At 41.3% G+C, this 23969-nt stretch overlaps 1 protein-coding gene across 5 annotated transcripts in view; it reads right to left on the bottom strand.

Moving 5' to 3' along the window:
* Positions 1–23969, bottom strand: part of LOC120432354 (cation-independent mannose-6-phosphate receptor) — a 259577-nt gene that overhangs the window by 161534 nt on the left and 74074 nt on the right. The window lies entirely within an intron of this gene.

Below are 23969 nucleotides of genomic sequence, written 5' to 3' on the forward strand. Positions count from 1 at the left end.
TCGGTTACCTCAATCAAATCATCACAACAACAAATTGTTATTCTTCCTAATTTGCATAACAGATCATCTCTCTTCTCTCGTCACTCAAAGATCCGCTCTCCTCCCCAAACTCGCTCTCCTCTCTTCGCCACTCACTCTCCCAGTATCTCACAGCACCTCTCTCACCACATCACACGCAAGCAAAGCATTCCAAAACAACCCGGGTGTTCAAATCTACCCAAACTCGGGGCCTTTCCACCGTTCAAGGCAAATCCCGTAGCCGCCGCCAGTCAGTCAGTTAACAGCGGTCCAGTAGGGTAGTGGGTTGGCACAGAGCACTCACCCAAACTTCGTCAGTCAGTTCGCTTCAAGAGTTGAACGTGAGAGGACGCCTTACCGGTTCTTCGAAGGTTGCCCTTCGACACGTGGTGCAAATCGTAGCAGTCGCACGCGAATTACGCGGTCCGTGTATGTTGTCGCTACACTTGTTGTCATCGTTACAGTGCTGGGTGGGTGGACTACCTAGATTTGCATAGCCTACGCAGTTCGAGGGGGGTTGACCATTCGGCTGCACCTTGTAGTGTGGGAGACCTTCTTGTGTTATATGGGTGTAGTGATACCCAGCTGTGTATCGAGTGAATGTTCGTGACCTTCGTGTAGACTGCTTGTTGTTGTGATTCGCGCGTAGCTGTCGAGAGCTTGACGACGACTTCGGAACAAGTTTCAGCGCTGGAATATTAATCGACGGCGACGAGTTACTCAGAAGTTATAATCGTTCTACGTCGTGAGATCACCCAGTGTATCAGTTTGGGAAAACCGGGATCGATCGGCAATCGCTTCGCGGGATCGCTCGTGTATTGTACTCCGGACAACAAGCGCTGTTAGCGGGTTTAAAGGAAGAGGAAACTAAACTAGACCAAGCCAGCTTGGTCGAATTCCGCTTGTACCTCCAGCGAGCTTAGGTACAGTTAGCTTCCTCCGGTGTGTAATGTGTTTTAATGAAACATTAAGCCGCAAGTTACGAGAGCGCTGGTGAACCAACAGCAGCAGCAACAACAATACGGTGGTGCATAACCTCAAAAGAATACCAACAGTGAGAGTCGGTGTGTCCGTGACGCACTGAATGCCTTTTGTTTATAGTTTTTGCCTACAGCCGAAGCTACGCGCTCTAAAAAGGGGGAGTCGTCTTCACCGGTGTCGTCTGCAGAAGAGTGACCAGACGTGAAGGGTTGACGGTGGTGACATGCAAATGTGGAATAGTGGTGGTGATTGAATTTCAATGACAGCAGCTGTAGTCGCGCGCAAAAAGTGTAGTGATTGAGGGGTTGTGGCGCTGTAACGGAATACCTGAACGAGCCCCCACGGCGGAGTGTCAAAACAACGAAGTGTTTTGTTTAAGCGGAGCAGCAAGCTGAAGTTGTGGATTATTTGTTTTGGTGGTTAGCAGATCAATAAAAGTCTGCAGGGGTTTCTATCGGGATAGAAGCAAAAGGTGAGAATTATTTTCGGGATTTTACATGTGTGACTCATTCTATAAAGTCGGGAAGCCGGGTGTGAATTTTGTGATGACAGCCTCACGTTTCAGTGTTAATTGATGTTAAAATGGGTCGTGCATGATCTTTGAGAAACCGATAATTTGGTTTATTTTAGATGGAGAATACAGCTTAAAAATAATTTTTAAAGTCTTCGCATTAATTTTATTCTATTCTATTAATTTTACAAAATTTGGTTATTTATTTAAAAAAATATTTAATGAAAATCGACATAAAAATTATTCACGGATTTTTATATGCAGATTATAAATCTATAACTGAAAATTAAAATTTGTAAAATACTGAGTCGGATGCTTTTAGCCATTTTTTTCTTAAAATATGTTTTTGTTAGTAAGGCCTGTGCAAATATATTTTAAAGTTTTTGTTTTATTTTTTTTGAAATAGCCAAATTTTGTTGTCAATCGTTCGGTAAATAATTTGGATAATGAACAAAAAATATTGTAGTTTTAAAAATACTACAAATCAAATCAAGATTTTTTATTAGATCTAATAAATATATGAAACAGAATAGCTTATATGACCTTTTAAAAAACTCTAGACATGTTTGAAGCAATAACCTTGGTGCACTACACTCTGACTAAAGTGCGTCTTTAAGCCCATTAATTTTTTCTGTTGAATATTCAATATTTTAAAAATTATAGCAGATGAACATCAGATTAAAAAAATACATAAGCTTTAAAAAGTTTTCAAAAAGCATAAAATAGGATAAGCGATGGAAGAATCTTCATCAAAAGAAAATCTTTTGACGCTCATCAGGAGAAAAAATCGGAATAGAACTTGGCTCTCCTTTCTCGAGCACGATAGATCCTTAACAGGAAACTAAAAAAAATCATCATCTGGATTAACACCGTAACACCAATTTCACTACTACACCTGCAGTTACACCGTCACACGTTGAAAAACGAGCTGTCACTTTTCGTTGATAACAGTGCTAACAGTGAGATTCATAAAAAATCTTCGGCCGATTGATTTTCATCGAGAAGTTCGGAAGCGTTTTTTTTTTTTTGCATGTTTTGTCTCTTCTATCTTTCGCGGGTAAAGAAAGTTCGCAGGAGAAAAATAAACATCTGCGATTATTTCATCACTGTTGTTTCAAAGAGTTGTTATGAACCAAAACATTAAAAATATTTTACCTGTAATATTGTCATTTATTCCGCATTACCAAATGGCATCAATGATTACTGCATTCTATACATTTATGCACATTTTTTTGATTATTTTTTTAATGGATCATTTTTCTAACGGAATGGTTAGATTAAACCATTTAAAATTTCATTGGAACTTATGTTTGTCAAAAAACTGAAGTATCATATATTTTATACATTTTTAAAGTTAATAAACTTAAATCAAAAAAGTTTGAATTTAAATTTAATGTTATTTTGAAGAATCAACATTTTTTCAAACTGTTAAGTCTTTCATCTTTAAACACAATTTCCGTTATTTTAAAATCATTTGAGTAAATAAAATTAAATTTAAAAAAATCCTAACGAAATAAAACACTTCCGGATCTGTTCACCTAGATGATCATCGCCACAATTTGACTTAATAAAAAAATAAAAGCTTCTTCAAATATTGAAGTGTTCAAGATAAAAAAAATTATAATAAAAAACTCATTTGCGAAGAACAAAAAAATCAATGGAAAAATAAATTACTAAAATAGAACCACTGAGATTTCAGGGTCGTTAACCCTACTCAAATTGATATTACCATGGCAATTAGCTATGTTACTTTCATCTACTATGGCAAATATCACACATAATTCGCCCATTATTTACTACACGCTTATACAAACTAAATAACTATCAATCAATCAGCAGCCGCTGCGCGTGTTTGATTTCGTTACGGATTAATGTGCAAAATTTCAAAAAAAATATTTTCTCCAACCAGAAAGCAAAAAACCCAGTTAGCGTCCGTCAATAAAATTATCACTACTTTCGCATCTCGCAAACACTGCGCAAAATGTTACACAACGGCACACACCCGCGGTTTGCCATAAAACAAACAGCACTTTTATAGCAAACATTCTACGCAAAAAATGAAGCAGATCGCGAGCTTTCAAGTCTCATTTCATCTTCAATCCGTGTGTGGTGTGTTGGGTACAAAAGCGGATTTCAAAACTATTTCGCGAACACTGCAAACAACAACAGAAAAAAAACAGATCTGAAGATGATGAGCAGAATAACACCGCAACGCAACACACGCTCACGCTCACTCACATCGGAGCGTGTGATGATGATCAGTTCGGTCGGTCAATCAGCGAACTTGTGTGTGGGCATGTTTACGTTTGAGTGTGTAAGCGAGTAAAAGTAAATAAGCCGTGTTCGCTGGTTGATTACAGCGCGATGACTGGCAGCACTGGTGATGATCAGTGCGCAAAAAAACAACAACAATAACATCGACAGCAAATCAAATCGCCATAAACTACGCACACATGGGCGAGTATACGCTAAAAGGAGAGGAGGGCAGAACAAACACATCGACGGGCTGCGGTACTACAAGTATAAATAACCAAAGTGATATGCAAAATATAAAAAAGGCAACAAAAACACAGCAGGCTGTGAGGTACACGGCGTAAAATCGCGTAATATATTCCGGCAAATGTATTGCCCGGAATGCCAAATGTTGCGGTTTTTGCCTTTCACGGACCCCGACGCGAAATTGCTTTCCCAGAATGGAATCGCTTCCGATTGCTGGTTTGATGCTATAAAAATGGGTTCCGCGAGCCATAAATCTTGTAAACAAAAACAATTTCAATTTCGAATGTGAAAAATACATTGTCCGCGCGTGCAGGATGGAAAAAAACACAAGCGAAAGGTTGCGTACTGAATTCCCATGGTCCTCGCAAGAATGTTCCGACAGCGCCGTCTAGTGGAGCGCCCCTCGGCCCAGACAAAGATCACTTGATTTATGTAAATTCATCTGGTGCTAGTATTTCTTGCCGTTCTTCACAGCATGGTTCACATTTCCAGCAAAAAACCGGCTGTCGAGGGAACATGTGTTGCGTGCCTGCCTGCCAGTCGCAAAAAGAATCTCCGATCCAAGTAGGCACTGTCAAGCGCTGGTCTTTGTGACCTCTCTGTGAGTTCTTAAAACAAACCAACGTGCGGAAATGTCAGAAGCCAGTCGAGCAGAATCGTTCACGGAGTGCTGATTTTTTGGAACAACCCTACCAGGACGAAGAAGTTGCGTTCTTAATCCTTGGACGCGGTGGATTATTTTCCCGCTGATGGGCTGCGGATCGAATTTGGTGGGGGCCCGGTGGGGTTGAACAGCTGTCAAACGTACACGCTGACGCAAATTTACGCAGGACTTGAGTTTAGTTGGCTTTCGCTGCATGGGATCTACGTCGTGCAGGATAACTACCCAGACTATGAGTTTAATCAGCTTTTGCTGTATATAATTGTTTGAAGACTTCAGACTTGAGTTTAGTTAGAGTGTTTTCTGCATGGGATTGCACGAGACTCCGCAATCCCTGCCTTCTTTACCCTCTCTATCCCGCACCATAAAAAATATTGGCTTCGCTCAACCCGTCACAAATCGATGAGAAGTTTCTTTCGAAACCGCACACACACTCTCACTTGACCTTGGGTGGACCCCATGGCTGCCGAAAATGAGAAGCGCGTGAAACGCGAAAGTTCAACGAGCCGGCGGGTTGGACGCGGCTCAATGGCGAGGAATTGGAGTGAAGTGTTTGCAGCAGCAGCAACAGCTGCCGTTCGCAATTTGGACACGGACGGGGTGGATTATAATGATGGCCTCGCCTGGAGATGCAGCCGCAGCAGCTTTGCTGTAATGAGGACCAATTTATGCGAAAAAAGCGCGAAGAGCCGTGAAGGAGAATGGGTGTGACTGCGGTTCGATGATACGCTTCGCGATGTTCTGGATGGTCAACCGAGACGCACACGATATGTGTAACAAAAATATGAGTTGTTAGAGCTTCACGGTACACGACTACATTAAACTGAAAACTTTAAAGAGATGGGAAAGTTCATGAACCATCGTGGAGCTCAGATATTGAAGTTGTGGAGGATCAACCGATACAGATATTAAGGGATTTTGTTTTTGATCAATATCTGAGCGTGTAGATCTTCAACGAAGCTCAGATTTTCAAAACAACTCATCCGATTGTTTTCAAACTTCATCGATACACGGAAACGCACCATCTCCTCCAAATCATCCTCAATTTCCATTAAGTGAGACGCTAATAACCCTCCAACAATCTCCAAAGTTCGTCTTCACGGCACAGTTGCACATCTGCCACAACTACCCAGCGAGAAACAAAAACGAGCTGCACTGTTGCCAGAGTGATTCAGTGATGAATGCAAAAATGACGACGATTCCCACCGAGGCTCCATCGCAGCTCATCGCAAAATTGACGATCATCTGGCGCCCCCTCGCTCGGTAACAACTCTGCTAGCTGCTGCTAGATTTAATAAAAATTGCATTCATGGCGCAGCAGTAAATAATGTGGGAATCGCCAGTGAAAGGCACCTTCTTGGCCACAGACAACCAAACGGTACACGCTTTCGCGAAAGAACGCAGATATTGAGTTTGAGCAGCTTTTGCTGCACGGGCTCGCCGAACTGTCAAATGCTACACGTTTACATGAACATGATCAAAAATTGAGTTGAATGTCTCAATTGAGACCTTTTCGACGTCTGCTAATCTATACCTTGACGATGGCACTTCGGTCTCGTTTTCCCCCCTTCTCCAAGTTCTGTTTTGTAGGACAAAAAGAAAAAGTGCCCGCGCGCCCACTTCACCAAAACAATTGCCAAGCTGAAGACGCTTTGTGAGAAACTTCTTCTACCTCTTCTTTTTTCTCACACCAGAAGCCGACATTCCTGGCCTGCCTCCGGCAGGTTAGCAAAGCCAAACTAGGACAACGGATAACGAAGACACCCAGCCTCCATTGTCATCCAACTTGAAAAATTCGGGCCCCAGAATCAGCAACTTTCAAGTGGCGTTGAGATTGATTTGTTTCCTTGTTCCGAACGACGGTGACGAGGGCGCCCTATTTGTCTAGGGCGCCTTTGAAGTGTGTCGTCCTCGTGTTATCCTTCAGGGCCAGGTGCACGAAGGGAAGTCTTGTTCTTATTTTTTCACGTAGGACATCAGCGTTGTTGTTTTCAAAATTTCATCGTAACTGAAAACACTGCTGTCAATTTAAAAAAAAATAGTTTTATCAAAACTGGCAACACTGTGATGTTATGATTGCACCTAAATCGATGCATTCGTTGTCGATTCGCAAACGTAAACACACTGTTTTCGTTTCCGAAAACACATGTTTTCAACGCCGCCAAACTTCCCTCCGTGCAGCGTTCGAAGTCTGCTACAAAAAAGAATGCAATCACAACCTCATTTCTCATGCCTCGGCCGGGTTCTTGTTTGGATCAACAAACAAACGAAAAACTCGTTTTTTGGAACCGTCGTCGCAGGGGACACACAAATATCTGTCTCCGCTGACAAACATATCTTTGCTCGACCAAACCAAACAGGACTGCTTTTTCCGGTTCTTTCCTTCATCTGTTGACGGTAGGGTCACCGGAAGTTGGGCGAAGTGAACGCAAATATCTGCCCGTCCGTCCGTCATCCTTCCCGGGAGGGTTTTCTGTTTGAAGAGTTTTCCGTTGGATGACACCGACGACGACGTGTATCGAACGGATGTTGCAGAAGAGCTCTCTCGCCCCGGAGCGGGATTCCGGATGGACCGGATGCATGTCCTCCCGGAACACTTGAGAGGGTGAAATTGTGCGTGACGTAAATTGCAAAAATATTGCCTTGTTTACAGAAGAATTTTGTCTGTTGTCAGTTTAGAGAAACAGTCAAGAATTGGGGATTTCTACGTCGAGAAGAGAGTTGCTGTCAAAAGAAACACGTGTCATGGTTTTATTTCGTAGAATGAATGAAACCGTTTGTTTACATAACAGTAGTTGCAACATGTTTGCTGGGAGAACCATACCAGTTCTGTTTACAACAATTTTACTTCATGACGTTTGACGAATGCAAAGTCATTCTGACGTAACACAAGGGGGATATCTTCTTTTTAGAGTTTTGTAGCAACTTTCTTAAAACATTGCAACGTGACATTTCCTACCCAAATTTGCAACAAAAGCATGTTTTTATGTCAACATTAATTTAAGGTGCACCAAATTAAGCACGCACGCTTGTCAGAACGTGACAAACCTCACAGAACGCCAAGACCGTCGCGCAAACATTTGTGTGACGAGATTTGCCCAGACGGTAATTAAATTATGTAAACATGACCCCTTCTTACTCTACCGCATATCATAACCTAACCGCACTCACGAGTGCGGATTAAGCGCCATTTCGCCCGGAAGAACGCACTTCCGAGCATAATTGGCAGCCAAACGACGACGAGGGAGAGTTCAATTGGCTATTTTGACAGCCGCCCGCGTATCAATTCAAACTTGACAGATCCGATTATTGCGCGGTAGACCGGGACAAAATGGAAATCAATCGGCCTGTGAAAACATTAGCTACTGCGATAACATCGAGCTTCGAAATCGATTGCCCACTTTACAACTGGTGGTGGGCCCCTCGGTCGGGCGGTGGAACCTGTCACGGAGAGACGTCGTTTACATTGCGGTATTGAATTTCAATTTCAATTATCATCCGGCCCCTCCGATGGTTGGAAAACAATCAAGCGAGCGCGGATAACCCGCCTCCAGTGATGCCAGCGAAATGTTGTTGTTGTTCCTGTCAACTGTCAGTGGCAGAACTGTGTCGCAAATGTAAATCTTGATGTCGATTAGCTACGACTTTGTTGCTGCAACTGGCCATAGAATGGTATACCCCTCACTCAAGGCGGTTCTAAAAACACCCAAAAAGCAAAAATTGAAAATTTGGTTTATAGGACCTTTTCAAAAAAAACTCCAGTATTCTAGACGAAGTTTGATTTTTCGTATGATTGCCAACACTGATAAAAGAAAAACAAAGGAACATCAGTTAGCTGTCACTTTGTATTTTGATTTTTTTTTCTTGAAAGATTAAAGCAAATTTTGCGCGAAGGCTTTGGTATGAATTATAGCAAGCTCATATAATTTACTGTGCATTTTTTGTCATTTTTCGGAGTTGTCTTCAATTTCACTCTATGCATCATCGTTTTCCAACCCGCTCTTTTTACTCCTGTAATCCAAAACGCTTCCACTATCAGATTTCTCCATTTGGTTACATTGACATCAGCGAGTGAAATTTGAAAATTTCGCCTGACATTCCGAGGCCTGTCAATGGCAGCGAACTCACTCTTCAACAAAAACCCGCCTAAAAGCTTTTTTTTTTGGGAATCGAATTCCCCAGCCAAACCCGTTTTGCGACAAGCCCCAAAACTGGTTCCGGATGGCCGCCCACGAGAGGAGACGAAAAAAACGCTTCCAAATGTAGCAACATAAAATCCAAATTACGATCTGTCACCTCATTTGCATGTGTGACACTGAGGCGAAGCCCCTGCGTCAATCCGCGTCGCGGGGATTGAATCGTTTAACCCAGGTGAAATTGTGCGCCCCCTAGGGCACACAAAAAATCAACGTTTCGCCCAAAGCTGTCAGGTTTTTATTCCGACTTTAAGCGCGCGATGAACTCGGAACAAGCTGATCCATCAAAACACGGAACGAAACAGGCGCAATTAAACAAATCTATGCTAATGACGTTTCTGCCATAATGGCGGCAGCGGCTTCGGATCATAACAAGGTGCCTTTCTCCACTTGGGGTGCCAGCCTACCAAAATCAACATAATTAACAGCTAAACGGCAGCTCACTCTTGTTATGAAAAGAAAGAAAAGCGCTGCCTCATCAGCCTTTCGAGAAGGTATCGCGAGGAGAAATAAACATGTTGTTGCGGTTTGGCCACTTCTTGGAGGGCTTCAGCAGGCCGCAACAACAACCTTTGACAGCACAAATTGCGTGCCAATACAGTCGGCAGATGAGATTCCCATAACCTTTTCCCTTTCGATTGAATTGGTCTTGCGATGTTGTTGTTGCACGTGATGTTTTTTTTCGGAAAAGTGAAAGATCATGGAGCGAAATCGTGCGAAAATCGGCGAATTGTCAAAGTTTATGGCGCGATGTCACGAACGCTTGAGATTGCGTGGGTGATGTCTTCGATGGCCTATCTGTCAAAGTTTATGGCAATCGCACCATAATGGCGCACGCAAGACGTCAAACTTCTCGCGCTCTAATTTTGTGAAGTCTTTGTGAAACCTTTCTGCGTCACCGACCCCGTTATCACGCGATATGAAGAAAGCTAGTTATTAGTCACATTTTGGCGTGTCAAATCAGAACACTTTCATCTGGCTGGAAGGTCTGGATGTTCCCACGGTACACGGACCCTTCATTATGTGGAACTGCTGCAGTAGACAAACAAACCCCGTAAAATCCAAGCCGAGTAGCTACAACTTTAATTGGCTTTGCGCTTTGTTTACACTGCCAGCACTGTGACCATGTGGGACCGAGACTAAAAACTGGAGCGAAAAACAAACACAGATGTTGGGTTGCCATAAAACGCTATAAAATTAGTACCGATCTGTTTCGGATTAATTACCGTGCAGGGAGTTTCTGAAGGGGGGCCGTAAAAAGCAACCCGTTCCGAGGGAGAAAGTTTATCATGTTGCGCTCGAAACATGCCAGATTTTAATTACCCTCGTTTCGGGAGCTCCACCAAGCTTGTACAGCTCACAATTCACAACATAAACCATAATGAAAAGCTTAACCGCGCGCCGCTCCCTGAATCGATTGATCGGAATTAGCTCCAGCCGGTGTCGGTTTCCAGGAATCCTGCCGGAGTTGAACGCACCAATCAATCATGCAACGCCCGGCTGAAACTAATTAATTGAAATTCCCTAAATCCGCGTTGCCAAAGGCATCCCAGGGAACGCTTGAATAATGACATCGACCGCAGCTTCCGCAACAGCCGGCGGCGGTCAGAGAATGCAAATTAGGCCCGCAAAACAATTAAAGGATGAAGTGCGGGGAACGCTTGCCAGTGTTGCCAAACAAACGCTTCGAGCTGTCATAAGCGAACAATAATGGCGATTGCCGCAACGCTGTTGCAACCAAAACAAAGCCTACTATTGTGTTGTGTTTTTCGCTCGCTACTCACCACCAGGTGGCGCACCGCAACACATTTTTCGCTCTTTCACTTCATTTACTATTGATTTAGTGACAGCGCGGCTTCCGGTGGCTTCCGCAGCGCGTATGTGGTCCAACCACTTTTGGCGCCGACGACGCCAAAGATGGCACAGATGTGTCATTAGACTGCCGCAAGCTGGAGCTAACTCCAGCTTTCCCGCAGAACCGAGCGAAATATTAACTCAATTATCGTCGAGTGAGTGCGAGCGTGTCTAATTGAATTGTTAATGAAGCACAAAGATGGGTCCGAGAGTGCACGGCTTGTTGAGCAGGACGAGCGCGGTTAGAATGCATAGACTCGGATTTAAGACCATTTGTGGTCCCGAAATTCATGGAATCTACATTTAGAACTACTACATGAACAAAAAAAAGTTGCTCCGAGTTCACTGTGGTAACTATTTCAAACAAACGCTTCAAATCTACACTCAAAGTCAGAAGTATCCCTCAAAAGGGTACATTCAATCCTCAAAAAGGATACTTTCTATCCTTTTTTAAAGTTCACCCGGCGTCACCCTTTTAAAAGGGTATGTCAAATTCAGTACATTTTTGATATCCTTTTAAAGGGTGACGACGGGTGAACTTGAAAAAAAGATACTTTTTACTTTGAGTGTAGTTAAAACGCTTTAAATTTACTGCAAACGCTTCCGAAGCGTTCGTCCAAACCTGTCAAGAAAACGTATCAAAACATGTTTTCTATTTGTTCCTAGCTCTTACCATGTCTAGAATACCATTCTATGGCAAGATTCTCGTCTGGCACACCCAGAGGTCGCCAAAGAATTAATGATTGCGGTAGTCGCCGTCATAAATTATTTGTAGCATTATTACACACCAGAGGGCCCTCGCGGTGGTAATGTCCAGCCTACCACATTCCAGAGGGACTCTGGCCACCACAAGCCACCGCACGATGCACTCACTCGCCGGTGTAATTGTCACCACAGGAAGTCATACCTCGTCGTCGGGTGGTGGTTCGATCCACCTCTGCATGGTTGATTGACCAGCCGCGCCAATTTACCGGCGGGGATTACATCGGGAAAACTGTGTCAACAACAGATTGGTCCGCGGCTTAAGCCGCTTGACATCGGCTTGGTATTGATTTATGGCTTTTTGCGGAAAATTGATGTGACATCATTGCAAAAATAACGCTGGTTTGACCGACCAAATCGGTAGTTCTAACTCCACGCTTATCGGACAAACATCCGTCGGGTAGATCTGCGATTATTCAACTGCAGCTGGCAGTGTGTAAACCCCGTTGCGTCGATGGAACTTCTACTGATAACAACATAAATAAGTATCGTTTACTGTTTACGCAGTACACGCTAATAAAAACGAACGCAAGTTTGAGTTTTACTAATAAATTTTGATGCAGGAGCGTATGGTAACGCCTTGGCGTTACGCGCTCTCCTTCTGTCAAACGACCATCTGTCAAAATTCTTAAGAAAACACTAAAAATTAAAGTACGCCCTTTCCGTTACCAAGCGCCCTCCGTCCGTCAATCAACCCGTTACGCGACTGTCCGCGGTTTTTCTCGGCGATGTCGGTCAGTCAAGCCCACCGGGCTCCCTTAATGGATATTAATGACCACAAACGCATCACATCAGGTCACTGGAGCCCCGAGCTGTCAGTGGGTCGAGCTTGGTTTTTTGCTCTTTTTTTTGTTTCATTCGTCCGGACACCAAAGGGCGTAACCTGATTACGCCATCCAGCGGTCACCGATGCGTGGGGAGAATTCGCGGGAATCGAGCCTATGCGAGGGTATGGGTTGGTAACCGGGAAAACTGGACACTCGTTATATGAACAATAATAACTGGAAGCACCAAAAGGGCTTTTCTTCTATTAATTTACATTGTTGAGGGGCGCTTTGGACTGCCAAGGCGTAAAGCGCCCTACATACCAGTGTTCAAAAAAATCATTCTTTATTTTTCAAAAGTGCTGTTTGGAATATTTTGCTGTGAATAACCTTGAGGGTGTATGAGTTGAGAAACTTTTTTGAAAATGATCATTTTAGGGGCGCTTACAAGAAACAAAAACAGACCTCTCAAGGATAAGCGCCCCTTCTTTGAAATAAATTTTGTTGTTTATAGATTATCTAGAACATCGTTTTTCAAAGTTTCTTATGCCATTTTTATTATCTTTCAAAGCAAAATTGTCACATATTTTTTTAAAAGGGCACAAAAGGGCACTTAACGAAAAAAACCCGAAATCAATGTTGTTTAGTTTTCCCCAAGATCAGCCTCTATCCCCATCGCTCATTCCTGATGCCAACGACGACGGCGATGCCCTGAATCCATCACTCGCAAATGGAGAGGGCGCGCGGAGTTTATGACGAAAGCGGCTTCCCGCTCCGTCACAAAATGTGTAAATCATTAACTGGATCCCCCAGTGCCAGTAAATTTGGGCGCGCCGAACATCCTTCATAATTCGCAATTACACAGGAAACATCGTACATAATTTATCGTTTTCCTCCCCATCACAGAGCCGTTATGGTATTAATTTTATTTTATATGTGCGTTTGAGATGCCTTCCACGCGCCTTTTTCTTGGGGCGGAGGGCGCTGAAAGCAGACACGTGTAGGGCTTCCGGGCGTTACGAAACTCGAACCGGAGCACGCCGAATTAATGTGGGCATCGCTTTGAGCGAATTTGATTTTTTATACGTTCCTCAAAAGAAGATTTATTAATTTTCCATATTCGTAAAATTTAGTAACGACTTTAAAACGATCTAGCCATATTTTTTATGCAGAGGCGTTACATTTTATTGTTTCATCGGTTACTCTGGAATCAAAAAACATTCATGAAATCTTAAACAAAAGATGTTTAGGTTTACACAAAACGAACAAACTGCTATAAAAATTTTACAAAAATGTTGCGTTGTTTCAAAAGATCACCAAACTACAAAACGTAACGCCTCAGCGTGAACAGAAGATTTGTTGAATTTTACGTAAAATTGAAATCTTTTGAGTCACTGCTTTACTGTTGCTTATAATCGTGTGGCAATTCCCTCAACAATGTCTCATCGAGCTCCAACCAATTTCACCATAGAACGTTCAGCCGGGTTCCGTTCTACGATCCCAAGTGTAACGCCTTTGACTTAAACAAGATGCAATCATCTAGCGATTCTGATCATCGCCATCGTCGGAAGCACCGGCAGATGGTGGGCTTTTCCCAGTTCACTACGTAAACAAGCTTCAATCAACTCTCATCAACTGTAGAAGGGCAAGTTGCAATGTCGGTACAGATAGAAATTTCTTGAAGTAACGATAGTAACGTTAAACAATGGATAACGAATCTGAAAACAGTGTTAATGTTTTCAAAATGGAAACGTTGTTATCGTTTCCAGAATTGATGGCAATCGATTTCAATTTCGACAATATTAACACCTGCTTCCAAATACATCTCCGTTACAGTTAAAAACAATTTCTTCGCTGAGGCGTTACGCTTTGCCTTATTTACGATTTCTCGTGAACGATACAACATTTTTGAAATCTATCTTCTAGCTAATTTTATATTCGTACTAGACAAACAAATGGCTTCAAAAAGTTTTCAAAAATATTGTACCAATTGAGACAAATCGCCAAACTGCAAAGCGTAACGCTTCCCCCAAAAACAACATTCTTTTCTATTGAGTGCGTAACAAGTCAAATTCACGACATTGACGTTTAGAAAAAAAAAACCCGAAACAAAATCGGAACTACACAGGAGATGTCACCGGTACGGAACCCGAGGCTGCTGACGGATAAAAAAATCCGAAATTCCGTTCCCTTGGGCACAAACCGAGAGAGGAAATTAAGCGGCGGAATGTCTTCACTGTCGCTGACATTTCAAACAAATTGGATAGAAATTTGTGCGACGTTGACGGGACGGCGCACAAGCAGCCTCGGAGGCAGTTAGCGAGAGTTGGTACTGACTGGGGCTGAAAACGGTTTTACTGTGAAGAGAGGCACAGTTGGAAAAAATGACAAATTTTAGTTTTTTTTACGCGCTGGCGTTACGCTTGTTCTATTATTTTGTAATGTTACAGTTTAAATTAAAAAAAAACGCAAGAGATGTTTTTGTATTGAAAAAACATTAGGCGTAACACCTCATATCTAATCGTAACGCCTGACCCCAAAAAAAAGATCATGATAAATGTTGAGTTTGTTTTTTTTTTTGCAATATAAAAACAAACAAATTTCACAGTGCACTCTCGCTGTTGTTGTTAAAACTCTCGGATAAAACTTGGCAGGAGCAGTGACAGTCTAGAGGAGAGGGGGAGGGAGAACAATTCGTCGCGCAGACAGTTTCCAATTTGATTAAAATTTACATCAGTTACAGATCATTCGCTTTGGAGCCCGGAATCCCCACGGCGGCGCTCCGACACTGACATCGGAGGGGGGACAAAGGCAGAAGCTTTGAAGCAACAGAGAGTGTGAAAAAAGAATCGAACATTCCGATAAAGTTCGCGACGAGTTTGGGGGCTTGAAGGATGACGAATCAAGCATAGATTGTTGGTTTAATTGGTTGAATTTGCAAAACACTGATTAGTGCGCTGAATGGCATAAAACTATTTGCGTATTCTCTTTTGTACGAGTGTTTGCTATTCTGACATGTGCAGGTTTTTTTATTCTCCTTTGTGTCGACGTTCTCCACTTCAATTAGCGACTCTGATAGATTCATTTTTGTTCATTCTCTTTTGTGTGGATGTTCGCCGAAATATTTTTTCTCTCATTCTGTTTTGTGCGAATTTTCGTCAGTCGAACAAGTTGAATTTTTATTTTGTAATATTTAGTCGTCACCCCGCTTCGAATTTTCGAGCCTGTGAACCTCCGTGTCATTGACAGTCGTCGTCGAGCAAACGGTCACGATTCGGGCAAAAAGCATAAAAAAAGGTCGGAAAAACTTCGGCCATGATTCCGTCTAGCCAAAACAAATCCAGGACTCGACACTGCTCGCTTTCATCGCCACCGTAGGTCCGGTCTCCATCGTGTTGGATCCAAAGTAATCATCGATTCGTTTACTTTGCCCAAAAAACGAAAAACCCGACGATGGTCCGAAATTGATTCAGATGAGTTTTTGCTGATAACAACTTTTCATGATTATGAAAAGCTGTCTGGCTGGATTTATGACCGGCGGGGTCCGGGGAGATTTTGATGAATTTGAAAGGGGAGGAGGGTCATCCAAGGTGGGGAAAACGGAAATTGAATGTCGTCCACGATGGAAACAAACAATCGAACCCGACTAGATTGGATGACGGAGCTGCTGCCAAAATAGCGATTCTGCGATAAGGGAGAACGAACTCAGCGCTTGACAGTTCGCCATAATGGCGGGCGCTATAAAAACGCTCGCGCAGCTGTCAAGCGCCATTATGGCGAAGCATGTAAGAAGCTAGAACAACCAGCATTACACTTTGAAGTAGAGCACGAAACCTTTCCTCTCTTTTTTTCTCTCGAGGGGCAATCCATCTCCATTTACTTTGATTTAACCCACTTCAGAGAGGTGGGCTACCTCGGGCTCGGTAAACTTGAGAGAACCCGAGACCAAAAAACGAAACCTTGAATGAAGCCCGGATAAACGGTTTCTTCCTTCCCATTTTTATACAAAGGGTAAAGGGGGAAGAACTCAAAAAAAATGGGTGCGATGAATATTTGAAGGCACGTTCTTGGCGCGGCGACCGGAAGCCGGAAGGACGTGATGGTTTGAGGGGAGAAAAGAATCTTCGTCTCGTCTCACTCTAATTCCACCTGGCGAACTAAAAAATGCTCTCGTGTTACATGCCCGTGCTAAGACAGGAAGGAAGGATATTTGCGTTGCACAGAAGGTGCAGTCAGGTTGGGACGGGCTTTACCAGGAAAGAAAAGTAATTTTAAGAGTGCAGTTGTAAATTTAGAGGAGGCCTTGGAGACTTTTTGAATTGATTTTTTTTAAAGTATGTGATTTTAAAAACATCAAAATTTAACTTTTCGACACTTCGCAAGATGTGAAAATATTGAACAAAAGTTTTCCCTTATGATGATTTTAAAATTATCCACAAAGTTATACGGACAATTTCAAAAAACGTCAAAACATAACTCTAAAGTTGTGAAGACTTGCTGGAAACATGAGTTTGGAGACTTTTTTAAAATTTGAATGGATTGAGACATGAAAATTTCTAGAGTGAATCTCAATAGCAAATGTCAAAACTTTACCCTAAAGATGTGAACTTAATTGTAAAGTCAGTTTGTAGACTTGAAGATTAAAATAGCATTGGACTTCATTTGTTCATTGTTATATTTTTATTTACGATTAAAAAAAAATCAGGATGGTGAAATGTGCCAAATTAAAAGCTTTGTTTAATTTTGAAAAAAATTGAGACTTGCAAATATCAAGTTCGAAAAAAGAAAAATGTTTAGACTAATTGTAGAGATTTCAAATCCCATCGAGTTTGAAGACCTCCGGCCTAACAGACCCAATAATCCACCGTTAATCCCCACAAAATCCCTTCAGGCCCCCAAATTAACCGACTTCAATCGGCCAAAATCCGCATAAAATCGCGCGCACAATCGAAAGCCGGCACACGTGTGCTGCGATGCAACAATCCATCGCCAGATACTGTTCATTTGCGGGCACAACATTTGAAAGCGAGTAAATTGGCATAAATATTTCTGCAGCTGCTGCTGGCTCTCCGGGGGTTCCACTTGAGTAGCTTAAACAAATGAGATTTGAAAATCGCCGAAAGGCGATTTTTTCCTCTAGAAGAAAGCGTACCAAAATTGCATTTTGGAGGCGCGGAAGTTGCTACCGCTTCGCCGTAATGCCCGGTTGACACAAGAGTTATGGGGTCCCCCCAAAATTTGTGTCCATGTCCAAAAGGTATCGAACCTTGAAGATGACCATAAATTACTGTGCAAACTTTTGGTTGGGCCGAAATTTCGCGCTCGCCCGATTTCCGCTATAATTTTTTTATGGCAAATCAAAGCTTCCAAGCGGGAAATTCGGCGTGGATCCACTGGGTCCAGTTCAAATTGCTTCCTCCGGGGGGTGGTTACGGCCAGGGTATGAGCTGCTCCAGCAGCTGCTGCTGTTTGGTGCTGAAGTTGCAGAGCTCTGGCTTCGGTTGGTAATTTTCGAAAGTGTTCAATCACTGGAACATTCCGACCCGGCTCGGGCCGATGTTGTGTACGGAACGGTACTGACCAGCTGAAATATCTGTATCATTTTGGCATCAGCTGCACGGAAAGATGTGCAATACGCGAACGTTGAAGTCGTGAACATTTAGTGGAATTTTCAGAAGCCAATATACAAAATAGTAACGGTGCGTAACGCCAAAATTTTTCCTCAAAACGTTGCAAGATTTTTTTTAGATATTGACACACGACGAATAATTTACTTTAAAAATAATGCAAAATTATCTAGTAAAACTTAAAAACGTAACGCCTGCGAGGATTCACCGAATCATGAACACGAGCGTAACGCTTTGTTTTAGTGAATTAATCTAAATTGTGGCAATGTTATTCAAAAGATTACAGGTTTCAGCGAACTTTATTTTCGAAATCGTAACGCCTAAAGTTTTGAACAGTGTTTTCAAATCAAAATAATGAAAATTCACAAAAAATTGCTTTTCCGTGCACCATACCTACTGCAGAATGCTGCCCACCGGACCGTGGCTGGCAGACCTGAAAACCATCGGGTTGAAAACACAGTTATTGGCACACACCGTGCCAGGCGTTTCTTCGCAGCTTACTGGACGATGACTGCGAGCTGTCCAAGAGCTGACAGCAGCAGCAACTCCTCTTCATCGGCTGAATATTTGGAGTTTCGCTGATTGCTGCGCCGCGGCGCACATGTGCAATAATAAGTGGCCCCGCGAGGGGAGTTAAATTTAGAAATAAGTTCATTATGTCATCTCTTCATCGTCATCGGGCGGCTCTTCTTCATGATGCTCATGACCGGAGAGTGCGCGTAACCACGCGTTTGTTACGCCAAAGATTCACTTTTATTGCAAGTTGTGATCAACTACAAGCGAAGCTTTGTTTACGCGGAGGCGTTACGGTTTGTTTTACGTCCATGTTGAAAAAAATTAACACACTTTTTTTTGCAATGTTGGTATCACCACGCGGTTTTGACATTTCAGGCGGGAGTAACGCCGTTACCATACTTTGAAAGCGTAACAAACCTTAATTTTTTTAAAAGAATTTTTATTTTTTCCAAAAAGAACTCAAAGCTTGAATATTCAACATTTTACCAAAATCTTAAAAAAAAGCAAAACGTAACGCTGCGTAACGCAAGACCTTCCTGCACCACAAACAAAAGTTCAACTCCTCCGGGGTGTGTGTCGTCGGGAACTAATGGTAGCTTCGGGACCGGAAGTTGGTCCAACTACTTGCGAGCGCGCAAAATTTGCACAAAAGTTTCAATTGCAACTGGGGAGGTCGTCGCTCCGGAAACACCATCGTGACAAACACGGACCGTCGACTTTGACTCGGCGGTAACACAAGTTGGTTCGTTTGGTGGATCAGACGAAGTTGTCGGGCTTGGGGCAGCAAACATGGGACGCGCTTTGATCTCCGTCTCTATTAACGGGGTGAACCTCGGAAGTGTAAAAGTTTGACAGGGCAATTAATCTAACAGTGCACGGAAATTGTAAACTATGCCAGCGAGTTTAAACTGATTAAATTCAAGTCTCACGACAAAAAATCACAAAGTTCTTTTTTCAAAACTCACAAAAATTTGCAAAAGTCAAAATAAATAATTCTAGATAAGTTTCTAAGAGTGCTTAAGTCATAAGATTTACAAATATGTTTATCTCTTAGAAAACTCTCCATCTGAATGTCAAAAAATCTTGCAAAAAATCGAAAAAGTTCCTGTCTTCAAAGGTCTCCAAAATTGTTCAAGGCGACAATATCCGATTCATAGGCACTCTGGATAATCGTAAAAGTCGTGAATTCGCAAAACATTAGTGAAAAATTCAGATGCGGATTAGAACTATTTGTTGCGAAAAGTCTACGAATAAATCAAACTACTGAATTGAGCAAAACTTATTCATTAAAAATCCACAAAAGTTATCAGGTAATGTTCTAGGAGCGCACATACATTTCGCAAAAAGTCTTTCGCAAAAAGTCAACAAATAAAGCATACTTTAGAAACTAATAAAACTAGTTCTTTAAAGTGCTCAACAGTCTCCAGATTCAGATCTTCAAGTGTACATAATTTCCGTAAAAAGTCTACACAAAAGTCTACAAATTAATCAAACTACGAAGTTAACAAAACCTGTTCATTCAAACCTACCAAGTTCTACAAAAATTTACAAAGGTCTGCAAAAATCTTCAAACCCACAAGAAGTCTCCACAATGTCACAAAAGTCTCCAAGTCTTAAAATCTACAAGTCCAACAAGTACCAATCACCCAACGTTCGGAAATTTTATGTATTTAGTTGTGTTTCGATTCCCATAAATCCAAAACAAGGGCCATAAAAAGTGTCACCAGAAAACCCAAAAAACAAACTCCTGATTTACAGCGCCCATTAGTGGCGTTACGCAATTCTTCACCGCAACACAGGAGTCGATGTTTACATTCTCAAACATTACCATCTGCTCCCACCAACAACCGAACAAAAAGCAGCAGAAAGTTTTACAAACGCACGCTCATTTAACGCAGATAAAACACAGCATTCCGGAATCGGAACATTTCGACCCCAAAAACACGTACTTTCTTCGCCCAAATCCCCCACAATATCTCATTTCATTCTGTTCGCAAAGAAAAAGGCAAATCAGCGGCACTATTTATTGGCCTCATCGAAAAGAACGAAACAAACGAGAGATCTTCGAGTGCGTGCCGATGAGCAATTTCCGGAAGCCCCAAGTTCTCGATACCCCCGGGGAAATAAATTTCGCTTTTATTTGTACCCCGCGAGACGGCGACGACGATCTGAAATGGCATTTTTCCACGACATGGGGCGGCCAAAAGTCGTTGGAAACGATAATTGTTTTTCTTTTTGGGAGTTTGGGTCGTTTCACCGAAAGTCATTTTATCGATGATTTTATAGCCAAAAATATTTGAAAGGAATGCTCGCCTATCTCGTAATCGAACTCAATAAGTTGAGTTACTTCGTTGGTAGCCACTTCGCCCAAACAGTCAATTTCGGTGAAAGGGATATTTTGATGGCCGTTACGTCGAAAGCATAAAAAACCAATCATTTATAGACAAATTTGACTTATTTCCTTGAAACTAGACAAGGCTTCTAATTTTTTCACCCTCGAAAATTTGAGCCATTTCACCGAAACTCGAAATCTAGATGGTCATTTCACCTAAAAGCCATTTTTATTTGGCCATTTTGACAAAAGATCAATCTATTAAATGCTATACTTCTTAATGAACTATTTCGAAACTTCTAAGCTAAAAAAAATCTAAGTCAATTCTCTGAATAACGTTACAGTTCGTCCATGGTTTCACTAAATGCGTCATTTCGTCGAAATGCCATTTTGATAAAGTGGCAATTCTGTCAACAGCTATTTTTAACTATTGAATATGTTATTTGTCCATATTTTGGGCCTAGTACCTATTTTGGGTCTACCAAGCTTAATTCAACGAAATTGAGCATTTCACCAAATCTGGCAGGAATCTTGATAATTATACGTGCTGTCATTATCTTCATTTTGGTGGCCAAGAATAATTTAATTTTTCCTTCTAAATTAGAAATAAAGCAATAAAAATAGCACTTTTCACTTTTTTCTTGGCAAATCGCTAGTTGCCCATTAGGTCGAAAATTTTCACCACTTTTGCTTACCGTTTGTTGACACTCAGCGTCACGGCATTCATCGCTCAGCACACGAATGAGAGCCATCCCCCGAATCTCCAACCACCGGCAATATGTTTTTTTTTTTGGTGGGTGGCACAATCCCACTGCAAAAACAATCACTAAATTGCCACCAAATCGCTTGAATTGGTAATTAAAGTTACTTCGTCCATCTCAAAGAGAATGGGTGCATATTCAGCACATTTGACACTTCTCCAAACTGTGACAGTGTGTGTGTGCCTTTCACATGTTACAGTCTTCCTCGCATATTACGGATTGTTTGTTTGGTTATGCAACAAATGTTTAATAATGTTTAAAGCTCATAAATGAATGATTAAATGATGCCCATGCTACTTATGCACGTAATGCACGTGAAATCAATCATTTTAATGTTGATTTATGGCTTAAAACATCACAATGATTGAGCATGTTTGTCGACCGAATTTGTGCGGCTGTACTGTACGAGCTGGGGCTGAACCGTACGTCAAAAAAGTTCGCCACGTGCTTCGAGATTTCAACCAATCAGAAGGTAGGCCGAAAATATGCACAAAGAAGGTCGTATGCTACAAGCAATATCCCCAAAATAGGGACGAAAAATGTTTCAGTTTTTCGGGCTTATACAGAAATATAAGGTATTTTCGTCAAAAATGTGATTAAGTAAGCGCATTAGCATTAAAAAACCAACTTGTTCATGTAATAAAAACAAAGCTGCCTATAGCAGCCTTTGAGAATACATCAAATAAAAAGTGCGCTCGGCTAAGTAGGCCCAAAATAGGGACAAATACCCTATTTCAACTTTTTTCAATTTTTACTCGATCATCAAACTCCAAACAATAGAACATTTTTCTGAAATCCAATTTGTCAAAATGTTTTTCACCAATTCTATTTGAAAGGACTGCTCGCCTTAAATCCCTAATCGAAATCAATAGTCTGAGTCATTTCACCAACTGCAACTTCACCTTAAAATTTCGATTCGGTGAAATGGCAATCATTTCTATACAAATTAGACTTAAGGTGTAACGTGCCATCATTTTAAATGGCGGTAAAAGTATGGCAGAAAACCGTCCCGTTTCACGTTAACAATGATTATTTCCCGTAACACCTTATTCAGTAAAAATCAAAGACTTTTTAGAAATCTTGAAATTTCACGAACTTGCTGCACGGTTAAAAATTCAAAAAAATAATCACTATGCGCAGAATTTCCAGAGGAACACAGCAAAGTATAAGCCTGGCTCGATAAATCTTTCTTTTTCGGGAATCTAGCCTGTTTTTGAGAACCAAATTTTTGCCATATAAAACTGACCGAACTTTAAAACGCTTGAAAACTACCATTTCATTTACATTACCTTGATAAATCGCTGATCGCTCGACGTGCTGCAGTCAGATGGACCAGGTGATCACAGCCAAACACAATATAACCCGCGATTTTCCTGATATCTTGAATCAAAAAACGTGAAGTGGAAAATTTCGCGAATATTTTTTTGTCTGTTCAAACACTCTCCAATACAACTGTCATATGCACTTGTGGTTTGCTTGTGGTAGTAGTCATCGAGAATGTGGTTGCCAAAAATTCAAGTCGAGCACTTTTAATAAAATTCAAAAATAACATTTTTTTGCTTGATGTTTTACCTTGTAGGGGAGAGTGGGGAGACTTGATCCCCTTTTTTTGTATCACACATAACTCTGTCAATTTCTCACAAAACTATGATCTTTTTGCATGAATTGAAAGCTTAAACATTCAACTATGTTTAGCTGATAAGGGTATTTCATCAGATAAACTCTTCGAATAATGCCAAGCCTTTTAAAAAAATATTTTAAACCGGCATTTTCAAAATGTTGGGGGTAATTTGATCCCCCTTTCAACATTTTGAAAAAATCTTAAGCAAAATGTTTCTAATTCATCCAAACTTTTAATTTTCTATAAGATACAGCAATTTCACATTAAACCTGTACGTTTGTGTTCAAAATATAACAAGTTTAGCATGTAATATATTTAAAAACTTAAAATTTTCTTTTTTAGACCAAAATTGAGCATGTTTACAAAAGCTGGTAATTTTTGTTTACAAAACTTTTGAAAAATGGTTCAAACTGCAGTTAGTTATGTACAACTATACTAAAGGAAACTATGTACGAAAACCCAGCCAAATTATTTAATCTTGAGGCTGATTCCAGTGACTGTAAAAATGCAGGGATCAAGTCTCCCTTAACGCACTTTTTTAAACAATTAATTGTAAAAATAGTATGACGATAAATTTAACGTCAAATGCGTAAGGGTTTTGGAGTTGATATGTTTATCAAACAATTCATGTATAAAAAATATTTTTTTGAATATTTTTTGAGTGTTTTCTATACATATCAAAACAAAGAAAAAAGATCTGTTGGAAGTTTTTAGCAGCACTTCTTAGAAAAATGTGTGTAACTCAATCCAAACATTTTTTAATTTTTTTCTTTGTTTTCTACAATGAGTTTTAGTCAATTTCGCACAACTTTCTAGATCAAAGCTAATTGTTTTACCCACATGCTGACGAGATACAGGCTTGGGAT

Source organism: Culex pipiens, chromosome 1 (genome assembly GCF_016801865.2).
Source record: "Culex pipiens pallens isolate TS chromosome 1, TS_CPP_V2, whole genome shotgun sequence".
Taxonomy (NCBI): Eukaryota; Metazoa; Arthropoda; class Insecta; order Diptera; family Culicidae; genus Culex; species Culex pipiens.